We start from the raw sequence: 17,009 nt of genomic DNA, 5'->3' as shown, positions 1-17,009 counted from the left end.
GATAGAAGAAGAAAGAGACGTTCTTGAATCTTGTCGAACGTGTCTTCTTGTCGAAAAAAGTAAAATCACTTTTGTCAGTATCCAAAGGCAGTTGAAACAACATTCTATGATGTCATTAAATCCCATTTAGTGGGCCACGTCCTGATTTTCGGAACTAGCGCTTTATTCATTCCTTAATAATTGTCAATTGCGGGTATTGACACTTGTTCATTGCGTTTGCTGTTTCTGAACCTCTCAAAATTTCAACCAACAACAAATCTTCCTTCCAAAGAAACTAACCCCTCGTCCATCAATCTCTCACTGCTATGACGAATGATACTGATAATTCAACGCAAACCCGAACAGAGCGAAGGTTACTCGATTTCTCAGCCCCAATACAATAAGGATATGCATGGTTCATTGAAGAAGCTGATCTGAAGGAAAAAAAAGCTCAAATTTTGAAATCCCAGGTACTGATTCCTCATTCTGATTTATCACATGTATATTTAGGGCATGTTGAGGAAATAGAGAGCGAAGAACTAAAAGAAATTATCCCTTGCTATAAGAAGCGTTGGCCTTTAATTTTCATCCGAAACCCTAAAAATCCTTATAACCTCAATTATTTAGAAACAAAGGCTTTTAGAGCAGCCCCCAGAGTTGAAAATGTCGAAGCCTATATCAGCTGGCTTGATAAAGTTGAGAAAAAGAAAGGAGGGTTTTTGAAAGAAATAGGGATTTTTGACCTGGTCCAATTATCATGATATGGCCCTAGATATCAAAAACCCATGTTTACGTTCCACTTTTGGAACACTTCGACCAATAGTATGCAATTAGGATATGGCATGCTCACACCTACGTTGCTAGATGTTGCAGCTATAACAAGTCTAAAACCCACTGGTGAAATTTTCAACCCCAATGATTGTGAGTCGGACTTCTTTTTCGATTTCGACAAAGATAGAGCCGTTCAATTGATCTTTTAATTTTTTTATTGTAATTGGTAGTTTTTTTTTAACATTTCATAATTAGAATCATCAGTGACATGGTTGCATACGGAAAAGTGAGAGATCGGCGGTGGAAGGAGTTTGTGTGGAATGTTAGGGATGTGAAAATGTATGGTACGCATCTGTATAACAAAATCAAATTTTTAAAGGGTGTCGTAGGTACCTTTCGCTCCTAAGAAGATTCGCCGCTATTAAGACAAGGATGACAGTACCTTGCTAAAGCGTGAGGGACCCAATTAGACTTCCCCTGAGTAAACATCATATGAGAACTCTGAAGAGAAAAAAAAACTACAATTTTGTTTACACCCAAACACAATTATTCCAAATTGTCATTGTTATCTCACTAAAAATAATCCATCACTTGCTTTGAATATAGAACAAAATCTAGATTATCCAGTTGAAGATTAAATACCCACTATCTAGAATGATAGAGACACAAAGATTCCCTCATGTCCACCGAAAACAACAGAGAAAATCAAAGGGTCTTAGCGAAAGAGAAAATAGAGAAATTATAATAATTTATTAAGCAGGCTTTCTTTGTGGTTACTTTTTTTTTTTATAAATTTTAGGGTTAATAGGCTTTTACCCCCTGTCATTTGGGCGACTTTGGGTTTATCTCATGTAATAAAAAAACTTGTAGATTCCCACTTGTAATTTAAAGATTCCTTTTGGTTTACCCCCCCAAAGCCAACAGTCAGAATCTGACTGGATAAAAATGGTGACGTGGCCAGCTGATTAGGTATTATTTTTATTTTTATTTTTTTTAATTTCCACCTAGATTAAAAAAACCAAAAGTTCAAAAATGTTGTTTATTGGCATACCCCCCTTTCATTTCCCCCAAAACATAAAACCAAACTTACGAAGAACAAAGGGAAAACGATGATGGCATGGTTTTCGAACTAGATCTAGGGTTTAAACTTTCTGTGAATCGAAGCAATATATGTGGGTTTTGGCGAATTCGAACCAAGATTTCTACGATTTCTGGGAAGCTGCGAACGATGAAAGATTTCTGGGAAGCTGCGATCTCAATTTAGGGTTTATGCGAATCTGGAAACGAACGAAGAAAGAGAAAGCGAACTGAACGAAGAAGGTTGAAGAAGAAGCTTGTGGTAAGTTTACTGATTCTCTCTTTCTCTTTTTGCATGTGTGTCTTGTTGTTGTTACTATTTGTAGATGATAAAGAAAGGAAGAAATAGATGATAAAGAGAGGAAGAAATGTCGGTTGTGGTCCCAAAAGTGTGATGCTAGATTCCATTATTGTACTTTTACATGTGCAATAGTTCCATTTTTAGGGTTTTTTTATTGAAATTTTTGTTTTGTCTGAGTTGTTTCTATCAACCTGGTTTAAACCAATGAGTTGCTGACACGTGTCAAGCTAATTTTGATTAAAATTTAATTTTTTTACCACAGATAATGGGTTTGTTTGATGTTGTTTTCCATCATGGTGGGGAGTTTGTAAGGGATAAACATATGTTTTATAGAGGTGGTGTACAAACTATTGTGTCTGGAATTGAAGGTAACAACTGTGGTGTGTGTGATATTCAGAATACTGTGGCTAGCTGGGGATATGAGAAGAATACTTTTCGGGTTTGGGGTCAAATTGAATAGGTTTCTGAAGAGTTTGTTCAAATTAATGAGGACCATATTGCTGATGAAATTTCTGGGTATTCAATTGGTAATAAAGTAGATGAACATATTTATGTTGAGCACAATGTGTTGGATATAACTGTGAAGGCAGATGTACCTTGTAACGCCCTCCTTTTATTTAATTATTTTTATTAAATTTAGAATTTATTTATGTGATTTAATTATATATATGAGGTGTTAGTATTTTATTATGTGGCATTATTCTATTATTTAGAATATGAGAATTATTAGTGTAAGTAGAATTGGAGGTTAGAATAGAAAGAAGAATAAGTTATTGGGCCAAAATAGATTTAGAAAGAATAGAAAGGATATAAATAGAGGAAGCTAGGTTGAGAGAATAGTTTACAACATACATTCAGTTTTGGAGAAAAAGAGGAGAAAAGAGAAGAGAAGAACCTAGGAGAGAAGAAGCTGCGATTTCTGCATATTAAGGTGAGGGTGAGACTATCTTGCATTAATATTAAGTTGTTAAATCATTAGATTACATCTAACAAGTTGGGGAGAGTTTGTGAGATTAAGAGGATTAGGGTTTATGAGCGATTTTGATGATTAGATGTTAAAGAACCGTAGAATTGATGAGAGAATCATGAACAGACCATAGATATCCTATAGGAATGTTATTAGAAGTAGTTTGATGGTTAGAAACATGAGAATGGATGAAAAGTTGAGATTCTGATAAAAAATGATTTTAAGTGTTTTTGAGAAATAATTGATTCTAGGATAAGCTATTTTGGAGATTTAAAAATATGATTTTTCAGTAAAATATGATAGGATTTGTCGAATAGAACGCGTAGGCGAAAACAGAATTGGAATCGGGGTAACGGTTAGGATTTTACGGACGAAACGGTAAAACCGGGAAAAAACCAGGACTGCACAGAGCTGCTGCGCAGGTCACCGGCTACTGCCTTCCCACGCCTGGGTGCAGCTTTCCACGCTTGAGCGCAGCAAGGCAGCCCCTCATGGGTAACTGCTTGTTGTGTTTTCGTTGCGTGCTGTCAGAACTTCGATTGTTGCGTTCTTGTGTCTTTTTCACCCGTTTCCGTGTTGAGTTAGCTTTCGGTGTAAACATGAAAGTTGTAGATAATTGACTTAGCTTTCTAATGGCTTTCGAGTGACTAGAAAATTATTTGTAGATTTTGAGTTATGATGAAAATAGTTCAAGTGAGTCTTCAGAAAACTTTAAGAAAACTTAGCATAACTAATCCTAAGTTAGTCCAAAAACTTATGGTTGATTTCCCAACTTCAACTTAAGTATTAAGGGTTTAATTGAGGTGTTTTATGAGTATTTGGCTTATGTCTCATTGATCAAACTTGATTTGCTTTTGAAGAATGTTTTGGACTTTGATATGAATGTAATTGATTAATGTATATGTGGTTATTGTTGTTGATATGTTGGAATACATTATGTGAGTATTGTATGATACATAATATTATGATGTTCTATGATGTTAAGTTGATATGATTCATTTCTTATTGATGATATGATATTCAAGCACTGTTATATGCTGCAATTGTTGCTGTTTGTTGCTGCTGAATCTTAGTGAAGATGTATAAGTCGGTCTAAGTCGTAAATATCTAAGAGGTTGTCCACATTAATGGAATTATGAGAGATGTTCATGAAGTTGTCTAAGTTGTAGAAAGTTGAGTCCATTGCATACTCATATACGTTGGTTGGGGGCTTGATGCCTGGAATGCTTAGTCATTCACACGATGGGTGAGGTCTTGATGCCCTGGAGCTTTTGCTCACTATGTTGGGAGCTTGATGCCCTGAAGAACCTATTTACGCTCATATAAGTTGGTTTGGAGCTTGATGCTCTGTATTGGTACCAAATGCATTTGCATATCAAGAGGTTTTTAAGATGATTTAAGATGTGAAGTTGTCGAGTGTCAAGTTGTTAAGTTGTCAAGATGCTATGATGATTTGAGATGTTAAGAGTTGCATAGTCGAGTTGAGTCGCATTGTCGAGTTAAGTGAGGTTTGATTATGAAGTGTGATTGTGATACGATGATTATGATTTAATGATGATGTTTGTTTATGAAGTTGATTATGAACTTGATTGTGAAGATGTTTTCGATAAATGCTATGTTTTGCTCATGAATATTATTGATGTTAGATGTTGATGCTTATGATTATTATTGATGTTAGATGTTATGTGATTTATGATAAGATGTTATATGATTATGATAATGTGTTTGTGGCTATTATTTGATGACATGTGATGATGATTTATGATTAATAATTGAGGTTATTGATGAAGTATATGACTAATGTAGGAAGAATAATGACACTAGTTAAGGAAGTTTAAGTTGTTAGATATGATTAATGAATTATAAGATGTTTAAGTTGTTGAATGTACTTTATATGATTTATATGTTTAATATTATTGTTTGAGAAATGTCACCCCTCTGCTTCGAAATGTTGCTCTTCGTATGGGTAACTTGCAGGTAATCAAGGTTAGCTGCAGTCGTGGGTGGCTATCTCTCACAGTGTCTTTAGGTGCTCTGATACGTAACGGGATGAGATTTATGAACTGTTTTCTATTCCTTTGCGTATTATTTTATGAAGCTTTGATGAACACTGATGACTTTGATTTATGAGACTTTTATAATAAGGGCTGCGTGCCAAAGACCTTTTATGTTGAATGAACTAATTCCGCTGCGGAGTTTTGAAAATACTTATGTTAAATGATTTTGAAGAATAAATTGTTATTTATTCAGTTTATGAATTTTTAAGAAGTGTAGCATTCCGTTTAAAGTTGTTAAACTCTGATTTTACATAAGAAATTTTCTTGTTTGGAAAACGGGGTGTTACAATTGGTATCAGAGCAGGTCGGTCCGTCCGGCAAAGTAGATGAGTCGTGTGTCGTGTTGTCATGTGTTTCTAGTTAGTAGTTATGTTTTATCATGTGATCATGTTTAACTGACTATCTTGATTTGTTTATTTTGTGTTTTGTTTGAAGAAGCAATAACTAAATTTATTTTCCCTTGTGCTTTGAATTTTGAGGACGAAATTCTTTTAAGTTGGGGAGAGTTGTAACGCCCTCCTTTTATTTAATTATTTTTATTAAGTTAGAATTTATTTATGTGATTTAATTATATATATGAGGTGTTAGTATTTTATTATGTGGCATTATTGTATTATTTAGAATATGAGAATTATTAGTGTAAGTAGAATTGGAGGTTAGAATAGGAAAAAGAATAAGTTATTGGGCCAAAATAGATTTAGAAAGGATATAAATAGAGGAAGTTAGGTTGAGAGAATAGTTTACAACATACGTTCAGTTTTGGAGAAAAAGAGGAGAAAAGAGAAGAGAAGAACCTAGGAGAGAAGAAGCTGCGATTTCTGCATATTAAGGTGAGGGTGAGACTATCTTGCATTAATATTAAGTTGTTAAATCATTAGATTACATCTAACAAGTTGGGGAGAGTTTGTGAGATTAAGAGGATTAGGGTTTATGAGCGATTTTGATGATTAGATGTTAAAGAACCGTAGAATTGATGAGAGAATCACGACAATACCTTAGATATCCTATAGGAATGTTATTAGAAGTAGTTTGATGGATAGAAACATGAGAATGGATGAAAAGTTGAGATTATGAGAAAAAGTGATTTTAAGTGTTTTTGAGAAATAAGTGATTCTAGGATAAGCTGTTTTGGAGATTTAAAAATATGATTTTTCAGTAAAATATGATAGGATTTTTGGAATAGAACGCGTAGGCAAAAACGGAATTGGAATCGGGGTAACGATTAGGTTTTTATGGACGAAACGGTAAAACCGGGGAAAAAACCAGGACTGCACAGAGCTGCTGCGCAGGTCACTGGCTACTGCCTTCCCACTCCTGGGCGCAGCTTTCCACGCTTGAGCGCAGCAAGGCAGCTCCTCATGGGTAACTGCTTGTTGTGTTTTCGTTGCGTGCTGTCAGAACTTCGATTGTTGCGTTCTTGTGTCTTTTTTACCCGTTTTCGTGTTGAATTAGCTTTCGGTGTAAACATGAAAGTTGTAGATAATTGACTTAGCTTTCTAATGGCTTTAGAGTGACTAGAAAATTATTTGTAGATTTTGAGTTATGATGAAAATAGTTCAAGTGAGTCTTCAGAAAACTTTAAGAAAACTTAGCATAAATAATCCTAAGTTAGTCCAAAAACTTATGGTTGGTTTCCCAACTTCAACTTAAGTATTAGGGGTTTAGTTGAGGTGTTTTATGAGTATTTGGCTTATGTCTCATTGATCAAACTTGATTTGCTTTTGAAGAATGTTTTGGAATTTGATATGAATGTAATTGATTAATGTATATGTGGTTATTGTTGTTGATATGTTGGAATACATTATGTGAGTATTGTATGATACATAATATTATGATGTTCTATGATGTTAAGTTGATATGATTCATTTCTTATTGATGATATGATATTCAAGCACTGTTATATGCTACAATTGTTGTTGTTTGTTGCTGCTGAATCTTAGTGAAGATGTATAAGTCGGTCTAAGTCGTAAATATCTAAGAGGTTGTCCACATTAATGGAATTACGAGAGATGTTCATGAACTTGTCTAAGTTGTCGAAAGTTGAGTCCATTGCATACTCATATACGTTGGTTGGGGGCTTGATGCCTGGAATGCGTAGTCATTCACACGATGGGTGAGGGCTTGATGCCCTGGAGCTTTTGCTCACTATGTTAGGGGCCCTGAAGAGCCTATTGACGCTCATATAAGTTGGTTGGGAGCTTGATGCTTTGTATTGGTACCAAATGCATTTGCATATCAAGAGGTTTTTAAGATGATTTAAGATGTGAAGTTGTCGAGTGTCAAGTTGTTAAGTTGTCAAGATGCTAAGATGATTTGAGATGTTAAGAGTTGCATAGTTGAGTTGAGTCGCATTGTCGAGTTAAGTGAGGTTTGATTATGAAGTGTGATTGTGATACAATGATAATGATTTAATGATGATGTTTGTTTATGAAGTTGATTATGAACTTGATTGTGAAGATGTTTTCGATAAATGCTATGTTTTGCTCATGAATATTATTGATGTTGGATGTTGATGCTTACGATTATTATTGATGTTAGATGTTATGTGATTTATGATAAGATGTTATATGATTATGATAATGTGTTTGTGACTATTATTTGATGACATGTGATGATGATTTATGATTAATAATTGAGGTTATTGATGAAGTATATGACTAATGTAAGAAGAATAATGACACTAGTTAAGCAAGTTTAAGTTGTTAGATATGATTAATGAATTATAAGATGTTTAAGTTGTTGAATGTACTTTATATGATTTATATGTTTAATATTATTGTTTGAGAAATCTCACCCCTCTGCTTGGAAATGTTGCTCTTCGTATGGGTAACTTGCAGGTAATCAGGGTTAGCTGCAGTCGTGGGTGGCTATCTCTCACAGTGTCTTTAGGTGCTCTGATACGTACTAGGATGGGATTTATGAACTGTTTTCTATTCCTTTGCGTATTATTTTATGAAGCTTTGATGAACACTGATGACTATGATATATGAGACTTTTATAATAAGGCCTGCGTGCCAAAGACCTTTTATGTTGAATGAACTAATTCCGCTGCGGAGTTTTGAAAATACTTATGTTAAATGATTTTGAAGAATAAATTGTTATTTATTCAGTTTATGAATTTTTAGGAAGTGTAGCATTCCGTTTAAAGTTGTTAAACTCTGATTTTACATAAGAAATTTTCTTGTTGGGAAAATGGGGTGTTACAATTGGTATCAGAGCAGGTCGGTCCGTCCGGCCAAGTAGATGAGTCGTGTGTCATGTTGTCATGTTTTCTAGTTAGTAGTTATGTTTTATTATGTGATCGTGTTTAACTGACTATCTTGATGTGTTTATTTTGTGTTTTGTTTGAAGAAGCAATAACTAAATTTATTTTCTCTTGTGCTTTGAATTTCGAGGACGAAATTCTTTTAAGTTGGGAAGAGTTGTAACGCCCTCCTTTTATTTAATTATTTTTATTAAGTTAGAATTTATTTATGTGATTTAATTATATATATGAGGTGTTAGTATTTTATTATGTGGCATTATTCTATTATTTAGAATATGAGAATTATTAGTGTAAGTAGAATTGGAGGTTAGAATAGAAAGAAGAATAAGTTATTGGGCCAAAATAGATTTAGAAAGAATAGAAAGGATAGAAATAGAGGAAGCTAGGTTGAGAGAATAGTTTACAACGTACGTTCAGTTTTGGAGAAAAAGAGGAGAAAAGAGAAGAGAAGAACCTAGGAGAGAAGAAGTTGCGATTTCTGCATATTAAGGTGAGGGTGAGACTATCATGCATTAATATTAAGTTGTTAAATCATTAGATTACATCTAACAAGTTGGGGAGAGTTTGTGAGATTAAGAGGATTAGGGTTTATGAGCGATTTTGATGATTAGATGTTAAAGAACCGTAGAATTGATGAGAGAATCACGACAATACCTTAGATATCCTATAGGAATGTTATTAGAAGTAGTTTGATGGATAGAAACATGAGAATGGATGAAAAGTTGAGATTATGAGAAAAAGTGATTTTAAGTGTTTTTGAGAAATAAGTGATTCTAGGATAAGCTGTTTTAGAGATTTAAAAATATGATTTTTCAGTAAAATATGATAGGATTTTTGGAATAGAACGCGTAGGCAAAAACGGAATTGGAATCGGGGTAACGGTTAGGTTTTTATGGACGAAACGGTAAAACCGGGGAAAAAACCAGGACTGCACAGAGCTGCTGCGCAGGTCACTGGCTACTGCCTTCCCACTCCTGGGCGCAGCTTTCCACGCTTGAGCGCAGCAAGGCAGCTCCTCATGGGTAACTGCTTGTTGTGTTTTCGTTGCGTGCTGTCAGAACTTCGATTGTTGCGTTCTTGTGTCTTTTTTACCCGTTTTCGTGTTGAATTAGCTTTCGGTGTAAACATGAAAGTTGTAGATAATTGACTTAGCTTTCTAATGGCTTTAGAGTGACTAGAAAATTATTTGTAGATTTTGAGTTATGATGAAAATAGTTCAAGTGAGTCTTCAGAAAACTTTAAGAAAACTTAGCATAAATAATCCTAAGATAGTCCAAAAACTTATGGTTGGTTTCCCAACTTCAACTTAAGTATTAGGGGTTTAGTTGAGGTGTTTTATGAGTATTTGGCTTATGTCTCATTGATCAAACTTGATTTGCTTTTGAAGAATGTTTTGGAATTTGATATGAATGTAATTGATTAATGTATATGTGGTTATTGTTGTTGATATGTTGGAATACATTATGTGAGTATTGTATGATACATAATATTATGATGTTCTATGATGTTAAGTTGATATGATTCATTTCTTATTGATGATATGATATTCAAGCACTATTATATGCTACAATTGTTGTTGTTTGTTGCTGCTGAATCTTAGTGAAGATGTATAAGTCGGTCTAAGTCGTAAATATCTAAGAGGTTGTCCACATTAATGGAATTACGAGAGATGTTCATGAACTTGTCTAAGTTGTCGAAAGTTGAGTCCATTGCATACTCATATACGTTGGTTGGGGGCTTGATGCCTGGAATGCGTAGTCATTCACACGATGGGTGAGGGCTTGATGCCCTGGAGCTTTTGCTCACTATGTTAGGGGCCCTGAAGAGCCTATTGACGCTCATATAAGTTGGTTGGGAGCTTGATGCTTTGTATTGGTACCAAATGCATTTGCATATCAAGAGGTTTTTAAGATGATTTAAGATGTGAAGTTGTCGAGTGTCAAGTTGTTAAGTTGTCAAGATGCTAAGATGATTTGAGATGTTAAGAGTTGCATAGTTGAGTTGAGTCGCATTGTCGAGTTAAGTGAGGTTTGATTATGAAGTGTGATTGTGATACAATGATAATGATTTAATGATGATGTTTGTTTATGAAGTTGATTATGAACTTGATTGTGAAGATGTTTTCGATAAATGCTATGTTTTGCTCATGAATATTATTGATGTTGGATGTTGATGCTTACGATTATTATTGATGTTAGATGTTATGTGATTTATGATAAGATGTTATATGATTATGATAATGTGTTTGTGACTATTATTTGATGACATGTGATGATGATTTATGATTAATAATTGAGGTTATTGATGAAGTATATGACTAATGTAAGAAGAATAATGACACTAGTTAAGGAAGTTTAAGTTGTTAGATATGATTAATGAATTATAAGATGTTTAAGTTGTTGAATGTACTTTATATGATTTATATGTTTAATATTATTGTTTGAGAAATCTCACCCCTCTGCTTGGAAATGTTGCTCTTCGTATGGGTAACTTGCATGTAATCAGGGTTAGCTGCAGTCGTGGGTGGCTATCTCTCACAGTGTCTTTAGGTGCTCTGATACGTACCAGGATGGGATTTATGAACTGTTTTCTATTCCTTTGCGTATTATTTTATGAAGCTTTGATGAACACTGATGACTATGATATATGAGACTTTTATAATAAGGCCTGCGTGCCAAAGACCTTTTATGTTGAATGAACTAATTCCGCTGCGGAGTTTTGAAAATACTTATGTTAAATGATTTTGAAGAATAAATTGTTATTTATTCAGTTTATGAATTTTTAGGAAGTGTAGCATTCCGTTTAAAGTTGTTAAACTCTGATTTTACATAAGAAATTTTCTTGTTGGGAAAATGGGGTGTTACAATTGGTATCAGAGCAGGTCGGTCCGTCCGGCCAAGTAGATGAGTCGTGTGTCATGTTGTCATGTTTTCTAGTTAGTAGTTATGTTTTATTATGTGATCGTGTTTAACTGACTATCTTGATGTGTTTATTTTGTGTTTTGTTTGAAGAAGCAATAACTAAATTTATTTTCTCTTGTGCTTTGAATTTCGAGGACGAAATTCTTTTAAGTTGGGAAGAGTTGTAACGCCCTCCTTTTATTTAATTATTTTTATTAAGTTAGAATTTATTTATGTGATTTAATTATATATATGAGGTGTTAGTATTTTATTATGTGGCATTATTCTATTATTTAGAATATGAGAATTATTAGTGTAAGTAGAATTGGAGGTTAGAATAGAAAGAAGAATAAGTTATTGGGCCAAAATAGATTTAGAAAGAATAGAAAGGATAGAAATAGAGGAAGCTAGGTTGAGAGAATAGTTTACAACGTACGTTCAGTTTTGGAGAAAAAGAGGAGAAAAGAGAAGAGAAGAACCTAGGAGAGAAGAAGTTGCGATTTCTGCATATTAAGGTGAGGGTGAGACTATCATGCATTAATATTAAGTTGTTAAATCATTAGATTACATCTAACAAGTTGGGGAGAGTTTGTGAGATTAAGAGGATTAGGGTTTATGAGCGATTTTGATGATTAGATGTTAAAGAACCGTAGAATTGATGAGAGAATCACGACAATACCTTAGATATCCTATAGGAATGTTATTAGAAGTAGTTTGATGGATAGAAACATGAGAATGGATGAAAAGTTGAGATTATGAGAAAAAGTGATTTTAAGTGTTTTTGAGAAATAAGTGATTCTAGGATAAGCTGTTTTAGAGATTTAAAAATATGATTTTTCAGTAAAATATGATAGGATTTTTGGAATAGAACGCGTAGGCAAAAACGGAATTGGAATCGGGGTAACGGTTAGGTTTTTATGGACGAAACGGTAAAACCGGGGAAAAAACCAGGACTGCACAGAGCTGCTGCGCAGGTCACTGGCTACTGCCTTCCCACTCCTGGGCGCAGCTTTCCACGCTTGAGCGCAGCAAGGCAGCTCCTCATGGGTAACTGCTTGTTGTGTTTTCGTTGCGTGCTGTCAGAACTTCGATTGTTGCGTTCTTGTGTCTTTTTTACCCGTTTTCGTGTTGAATTAGCTTTCGGTGTAAACATGAAAGTTGTAGATAATTGACTTAGCTTTCTAATGGCTTTAGAGTGACTAGAAAATTATTTGTAGATTTTGAGTTATGATGAAAATAGTTCAAGTGAGTCTTCAGAAAACTTTAAGAAAACTTAGCATAAATAATCCTAAGATAGTCCAAAAACTTATGGTTGGTTTCCCAACTTCAACTTAAGTATTAGGGGTTTAGTTGAGGTGTTTTATGAGTATTTGGCTTATGTCTCATTGATCAAACTTGATTTGCTTTTGAAGAATGTTTTGGAATTTGATATGAATGTAATTGATTAATGTATATGTGGTTATTGTTGTTGATATGTTGGAATACATTATGTGAGTATTGTATGATACATAATATTATGATGTTCTATGATGTTAAGTTGATATGATTCATTTCTTATTGATGATATGATATTCAAGCACTGTTATATGCTACAATTGTTGTTGTTTGTTGCTGCTGAATCTTAGTGAAGATGTATAAGTCGGTCTAAGTCGTAAATATCTAAGAGGTTGTCCACATTAATGGAATTACGAGAGATGTTCATGAACTTGTCTAAGTTGTCGAAAGTTGAGTCCATTGCATACTCATATACGTTGGTTGGGGGCTTGATGCCTGGAATGCGTAGTCATTCACACGATGGGTGAGGGCTTGATGCCCTGGAGCTTTTGCTCACTATGTTAGGGGCCCTGAAGAGCCTATTGACGCTCATATAAGTTGGTTGGGAGCTTGATGCTTTGTATTGGTACCAAATGCATTTGCATATCAAGAGGTTTTTAAGATGATTTAAGATGTGAAGTTGTCGAGTGTCAAGTTGTTAAGTTGTCAAGATGCTAAGATGATTTGAGATGTTAAGAGTTGCATAGTTGAGTTGAGTCGCATTGTCGAGTTAAGTGAGGTTTGATTATGAAGTGTGATTGTGATACAATGATAATGATTTAATGATGATGTTTGTTTATGAAGTTGATTATGAACTTGATTGTGAAGATGTTTTCGATAAATGCTATGTTTTGCTCATGAATATTATTGATGTTGGATGTTGATGCTTACGATTATTATTGATGTTAGATGTTATGTGATTTATGATAAGATGTTATATGATTATGATAATGTGTTTGTGACTATTATTTGATGACATGTGATGATGATTTATGATTAATAATTGAGGTTATTGATGAAGTATATGACTAATGTAAGAAGAATAATGACACTAGTTAAGGAAGTTTAAGTTGTTAGATATGATTAATGAATTATAAGATGTTTAAGTTGTTGAATGTACTTTATATGATTTATATGTTTAATATTATTGTTTGAGAAATCTCACCCCTCTGCTTGGAAATGTTGCTCTTCGTATGGGTAACTTGCATGTAATCAGGGTTAGCTGCAGTCGTGGGTGGCTATCTCTCACAGTGTCTTTAGGTGCTCTAATACGTACCAGGATGGGATTTATGAACTGTTTTCTATTCCTTTGCGTATTATTTTATGAAGCTTTGATGAACACTGATGACTATGATATATGAGACTTTTATAATAAGGCCTGCGTGCCAAAGACCTTTTATGTTGAATGAACTAATTCCGCTGCGGAGTTTTGAAAATACTTATGTTAAATGATTTTGAAGAATAAATTGTTATTTATTCAGTTTATGAATTTTTAGGAAGTGTAGCATTCCGTTTAAAGTTGTTAAACTCTGATTTTACATAAGAAATTTTCTTGTTGGGAAAATGGGGTGTTACAATTGGTATCAGAGCAGGTCGGTCCGTCCGGCCAAGTAGATGAGTCGTGTGTCATGTCGTCATGTTTTCTAGTTAGTAGTTATGTTTTATTATGTGATCGTGTTTAACTGACTATCTTGATGTGTTTATTTTGTGTTTTGTTTGAAGAAGCAATAACTAAATTTATTTTCTCTTGTGCTTTGAATTTCGAGGACAAAATTCTTTTAAGTTGGGAAGAGTTGTAACGCCCTCCTTTTATTTAATTATTTTTATTAAGTTAGAATTTATTTATGTGATTTAATTATATATATGAGGTGTTAGTATTTTATTATGTGGCATTATTCTATTATTTAGAATATGAGAATTATTAGTGTAAGTAGAATTGGAGGTTAGAATAGAAAGAAGAATAAGTTATTGGGCCAAAATAGATTTAGAAAGAATAGAAAGGATAGAAATAGAGGAAGCTAGGTTGAGAGAATAGTTTACAACGTACGTTCAGTTTTGGAGAAAAAGAGGAGAAAAGAGAAGAGAAGAACCTAGGAGAGAAGAAGTTGCGATTTCTGCATATTAAGGTGAGGGTGAGACTATCATGCATTAATATTAAGTTGTTAAATCATTAGATTACATCTAACAAGTTGGGGAGAGTTTGTGAGATTAAGAGGATTAGGGTTTATGAGCGATTTTGATGATTAGATGTTAAAGAACCGTAGAATCGATGAGAGAATCATGCACAGACCTTAGATATCCTATAGGAATGTTATTAGAAGTAGTTTGATGGTTAGAAACATGAGAATGGATGAAAAGTTGAGATTCTGAGAAAAAGTGATTTTAAGTGTTTTTGAGAAATAAGTGATTCTAGGATAAGCTGTTTTGGAGATTTAAAAATATGATTTTTCAGTAAAATATGATAGGATTTGTGGAATACAACGCGTAGGCGAAAACGGAATTGGAATCGGGGTAACAGTTAGGTTTTTACGGACGAAACGGTAAAACCGGGAAAAGACCAGGACTGCACAGAGCTGCTGCGCAGGTCACTGGCTACTGCCTTCCCACGCCTGGGCGCAGCTTTCCATGCTTGAGCGCAGCAAGGGAGCCCCTCATGGGTAACTGATTGTTGTGTTTTCGTTGCGTGCTGTTAGAACTTCGATTGTTGCGTTCTTGTGTCTTTTTCACCCGTTTCCGTGTTGAATTAGCTTTCGGTGTAAACATGAAAGTTGTAGATAATTGACTTAGCTTTCTAATGGCTTTGGAGTGACTATAAAATTATTTATAGATTTTGAGTTATGATGAAAATAGTTCAAGTGAGTCTTCAGAAAACTTTAAGAAAACTTAGCATAAATAATCCTAAGTTAGTCCAAAAACTTATGGTTGGTTTCCCAACTTCAACTTAAGTATTAGGGGTTTAGTTGAGGTGTTTTATGAGTATTTGGCTTATGTCTCATTGATCAAACTTGATTTGCTTTTGAAGAATGTTTTGGACTTTGATATGAATGTAATTGATTAATGTATATGTGGTTATTGTTGTTGATATGTTGGAATACAATATGTGAGTATTGTATGATACATAATATTATGATGTTCTATGATGTTAAGTTGATATGATTCATTTCTTATTGATGATATGATATTCAAGCACTGTTATATGCTACAATTGTTGTTGTTTGTTGCTGCTGAATCTTAGTGAAGATGTATAAGTCGGTCTAAGTCGTAAATATCTAAGAGGTTGTCCACATTAATGGAATTATGAGAGTTGTTCATGAAGTTGTCTAAGTTGTCGAAAGTTGAGTCCATTGCATACTCATATACGTTGGTTGGGGGCTTGATGCCTGGAATGCGTAGTCATTCACACGATGGGTGAGGGCTTGATGCCCTGGAGCTTTTGCTCACTATGTTGGGGGCTTGATGCCCTGAAGAGCCTATTTACGCTCATATAAGTTGGTTGGGAGCTTGATGCTTTGTATTGGTACCAAATGCATTTGCATATCAAGAGGTTTTTAAGATGATTTAAGATGTGAAGTTGTCGAGTGTCAAGTTGTTAAGTTGTCAAGATGCTAAGATGATTTGAGATGTTAAGAGTTGCATAGTTGAGTTGAGTCGCATTGTCGAGTTAAGTGAGGTTTGATTATGAAGTGTGATTGTGATACGATGATAATGATTTAATGATGATGTTTGTTTATGAAGTTGATTATGAACTTGATTGTGAAGATGTTTTCGATAAATGCTATGTTTTGCTCATGAATATTATTGATGTTGGATGCTGATGCTTATGATTATTATTGATGTTAGATGTTATGTGATTTATGATAAGATGTTATATGATTATGATAATGTGTTTGTGACTATTATTTGATGACATGTGATGATGATTTATGATTAATAATTGAGGTTATTGATGAAGTATATGACTAATGTAAGAAGAATAATGACACTAGTTAAGCAAGTTTAAGTTGTTAGATATGATTAATGAATTATAAGATGTTTAAGTTGTTGAATGTACTTTATATGATTTTTATGTTTAATATTATTGTTTGAGAAATCTCACCCCTTTGCTTGGAAATGTTGCTCTTCGTATGGGTAACTTGCAGGTAATCAAGGTTAGCTGCAGTCGTGGGTGACTATCTCTCACAGTGTCTTTAGGTGCTCTGATACGTACCAGGATGGGATTTATGAACTGTTTTCTATTCCTTTGCGTATTATTTTATGAAGCTTTGATGAACACTGATGACTATGATATATGAGACTTTTATAATAAGGCCTGCGTGCCAAAGACCTTTTATGTTGAATGAACTAATTCCGCTGCGGAGTTTTGAAAATACTTATGTTA

At 34.0% G+C, this 17,009-nt stretch overlaps 1 pseudogene; it reads left to right on the top strand.

Annotated features, from left to right (window-relative positions):
- Nucleotides 1-2,393: 2,393 nt before the first annotated feature.
- Nucleotides 2,394-17,009, top strand: part of LOC146916534 (uncharacterized) — a 44,099-nt pseudogene continuing 29,483 nt past the window's right edge.

Source organism: Medicago sativa, chromosome 6 (genome assembly GCF_051527215.1).
Source record: "Medicago sativa cultivar Bolivia chromosome 6, Bolivia_mono, whole genome shotgun sequence".
Lineage (NCBI taxonomy): Eukaryota > Viridiplantae > Streptophyta > Magnoliopsida > Fabales > Fabaceae > Medicago > Medicago sativa.
This window is presented reverse-complemented; position numbering and strand designations above follow the sequence as displayed.